Here is a 4,621-nt window from a genome sequence, read left to right on the forward strand (position 1 = left end):
GGTGCATCTTGTCCACTTATAACTACATATATATGTATGGAAGTACACCACAAACTCGTTATTTAAAAAAAAAAAAATCAGCGGACCTACCCTCTAACAGGCACTTTACCCACACAAATTTGTCTTTTTAATTATGCTTAATTCTATGGTATATCTTTTGTTGTACGTAATATTCATGTAGCGTTAAACTAATAAAGTGATGCGAAGATTATTGTTCCCATAAGATTAAATGTTCTAAAATCAGTTTAGCACTGCTTAATAAACTATTAATTATCAAGTCAATCGATTCACAAAAGTTTAATCAATTCAAAGTAAAAAAGTTGTAGTTGCAAAAGATAAATTCACTAATTTTAAAATCTCTGAACCTAATGATATTTAAAAAACAATGCATGCATAAGAATGAATTTCTTCTGAATATTGCTATGAATCTAGCATAAATACTCATTGTCTCTGTCGAGATCATTGGAGTATTAGCTAGAATCTCACCAACTTCAATTTAACTGTCTACTTAAGATTCAAAACTCTAACCGTTATATATATATATACATGAAAATATTACATTTTAAACCTATAATTTTTTTTTATTCCTCTGTCAAGGCTCTAGATACACTAGATTTTAAATTTATGCATGCCATATACATAGACTAAATGAAGCTTGGAGGAATATAAAAACAACTTTGATTGAAACAATTTATAAAATACAACCTATTATATGCAATACATGGTTTCTTAAATGATTATAGATTCAGATTAAAAAGTTAACCATACATTGAGATACAATTAAATAGACAACATTTTTATTTCACTCAATAAGACAAAAAAATACAACTAGGATTAAGGATATAATGACCCAGATAAGAAAAAATACTCTTTGCACTCCTCTGAATCCACTCAGTACAAGACTCTCACACTCACTCACTCTCACACACACGTCTTTTGAACCTTTCCAACCCTTTAACAAGAAAAAATCATTATAATGTCCAGATCATAGAACATTTAAGTCTCTTATTTATATTTTGCAAACTAATGACTAGCATTGTGGCACTGGTTAGGTAGTGTTGTGGTGATGTTGGACTTGTGTGTTGGCTTCACCACTCGTTGCATCGATTCATCAGTCCAATGTTCTCCCACGCCTACTATAGGAAAATTGTTTATTACCGACATAATTTTCGGCGGATTTTTTGACGACTTTTCCGACGGATTTCCAGCCAATTACGCTGAAATATCTCTGACAATTTTTCAGCAGATTTTCGGGAGGACTTTTCGGTGGATTTATTTCCGCAAATTACCGACAAATTTTAATAAATTTATGAAAAACATATTAATTAATAATTTGCAATTTTTATAATTAATTATTATTTATCAAATTAATTTTTTTAAGTATTCATTTAATAACTTTGTTTAATTAAGTATTAATTAATAACTTATTATATTTTTATTATAAAAAAGTTTATTAATTAATTTATTAAAGTTTATTTATTATTGATTTAATAACTTATTTATATGAAATTAATTATTTAAAATTTTATTAATTATTAATTTTGTAAAATTAAATTAAATATTATTAAACTAAAATAATATGAAAAGTTTAATCATTAAAATAATAAGAAAATTTAAAAATTAATTGTAATATTCTATAAGTTATAGTATAAAATATAAATATAAAAAAACAAAACTTTAACAGTTTTGCATAAAAGGTGTGCTGTTAGGTGGTCATGCGCGGGATGCAGGGAGTCCAGGTTAGTGCACAGGCGTGGCAGGCTTGCGCGGGTCGGCGCTGCGGGCTGGAAACAAGTGGGCTGTGGTTCGGGTCGACGCTGGCATAGGCGTGGAAGGGCCGGCGATAATTCTTAAACGAGATGGTTTTTTTTTTATCAATTTTATTTATTCAGAAGGTTTTTTTTTTCCGCCGGAAATTGTACCAGCGAAAATAATCTGCCAAAAAAATTTCCATAGTTTTTTTTTTCGATAGAACATATTTTTGACAATCGTTTTACCGTTGAAAAAAAAAAATTCATCAGAAATTCATCGGAAAACTTTCAAATCCACCGGAAATGAATACTTTTTCGCCGTAAAATTCATCGGTAATACATGATTTTTCTTTAGTGCGAGACGTTGGGCGATTTGGCACTATGGCACTTGATCTGACAATATGATGCTCCATGGATAGCATCCTTGCGTTATGTTCTCCAGCAATCCCCCAAGACCTCTCCATTATGGCGGGGCTATCAAATTTCTATATTGATTCCCTTAATCATAGATTATTATTTTTTTAATATTTAAGTGACATAATGATGTTAGAATTAGATGAATTTGAGATCGTTAGATTGGACTTATTGAGAACCCCGATTTCACTATTCGCTTGCTGACTATGATTCTTCTAACCTCCATTACCCGTCGAATACAGTCCTTCAAGCTCAATCGCATGAGTACGTTCCTTCTAACTATCGTTGCCCGACTATAACCCCGCTGACCTCCTTTTGCCCGACTATGGTCCCTCTGACCATAGTTACTTGCCGATTATGGTACCTTCAACCATTGTCGCACTACAATAGTCCCTTTGACATGGGTCTCCTAACTACGATCCTTCTTACCACTATCGCTTGACTATGATCCTTCTGACCGCCGTCGCCTGCCAATTATAGTCCTTCTGATTAACGTCAGAAGACTATAATCTCTTTGCCTCCATCACCCAACTACTATCCCTTTCACCATAATTGTATACCGACTATAGTCCCTATAACAATTATCGAACAAAAACAATCCCTTTCGGCCAATGTAACCCAACTACGGTCCTTCGACCTCAATCGCTTGACCAGGTCCTTCAAACCTCTATCGTTTGCTGACTACAGTCCTTCAACCTTTGTCATTTGACTGCAGTCGCTCCAACCTTCGTTGCCCAACTATGGTTCCTTATACCTCAATCGCCTATTGATTATGATCCCTTTAACAACTATCGTACGATAATTGTACCTTTGACATTGGTTTCATGACTATGGTCCCTCTGACCACCATCGTCTAACTACCATCCTTTTGACCACCATCACTTGTCAACTATGATCCTTTCAACATTATCACCCTAATATGATCCTTTTAACCAACGTTGCTCGACTATAGTCCCTTCGACCTCCGTCGCTCGCCGACTACCATCCATCTGACCTTCTTTGCCCGATAATAGTCCATATAACCTCCATCACCAAATAATAGTCCCTTTGACCTTAGTTGCTGGACTATGTTCCCTTTGACTTCCATCACAAAACTATGATTTCTTTGGCTTTTGTAGCTCGAATACAGGCTCTCTAGCTTATGTTTGCTCGATCATGATCTCTTTGACCTCCATCTCCTGGAAATGGTTCATCCGACCTCAGTTTCCTAACTACGGTCTCTTCGACTTTTGTCGCTCATCGTTGTCATCCTACTGGTATGTCTCCTGCCAACCACAATTCCTTATACCTTCACCGCCCAACAACGATCCCTCTAACCTCTGTTGGCTAACTATGGTCCCTTTGACCTCCATTACCAATTGAAAAACGATCATTTTGACCTCCATTACTTGTTGACTATGGTCCCTTCGATCTTCTTCTCCTAACGACCATAGTCCCTTAGGTCTCTATTGGCGTTAATGGTCTCACCAACCTTTGTCGCCTGATTACGGTCCCTCTGACGTTCATCTACAGTCAATAATGGTCCTTCTGACCTCCACTGCTAACTGACTATTCCCCTTCTAACCTCCATCGCATGCCAACTGTCATCCCTTTGACCACCGTTGCCCAATTATGGTCCCTATGATAAACCTCGCATAACAATGGTCCTTTTGACCTATGTTGCGCCTGTCCACCATGGTCCCTCCGACCTTTGTCTCCTAACAACAGTACCTCGGACTCTGTCGCCAAACTACAATTCCTCCTTCGTGTGTCACCATCCTATAATGGTCCTTTTGGCTTCTGCCGCTCACCAATTATGATCCCTTCAACCTCAATCACTTGACTACAGTCCTTGACCTCCATCACCCGACTACTATGGTTCGATCGACCAAACGAGCAGCCTAACGTTCTCTTGAGAACAACTGTCATGTCATTAAATTCTTCCAACTCTAATCATACAATGTGTTCTATATGTTGTATATTTGCTATATTCCCCAAGGAAGGATATCATTTGTAATCAAAGACAAAATTTAGTATAATCATTCTAATTGGGTAAGGCCCCGTGATTTTTTCATTGTTCAAGTTTTTTAAGGAAATTTTTTATGTCTCTTATGATTGTTACACCCCTCTCTCTCATCATTGTGTGTGTTAAATTTTCATACGAATTTAGGACTTTAAACTCTATATCTCTTACCGTTGTGAATGTTATTACACGTAACAATTTTGTTTATTATTTGTCTTATATTTTACTAAAATATAAGTTTCTTAAAGATATATTTCCTGAAATGTCACTGATATTAATTTCTCTAAAATAAAATTATTTATAATGTTATATATATATATATAATGTAAAAATTAGTCAATCCACTGATTTTATCCTAACACATTTATTATAATTCAGACTGCCAAAATTCTCATCGGCCAAAGGCATCAACTTTCTATTATTCCAGTAATATGCCATTAATGGCCAAGTTCTC

The sequence above is a fragment of the Dendrobium catenatum genome, unplaced genomic scaffold (assembly GCF_001605985.2).
Source record: "Dendrobium catenatum unplaced genomic scaffold, ASM160598v2 fragScaff_scaffold_264, whole genome shotgun sequence".
Taxonomy (NCBI): domain Eukaryota; kingdom Viridiplantae; phylum Streptophyta; class Magnoliopsida; order Asparagales; family Orchidaceae; genus Dendrobium; species Dendrobium catenatum.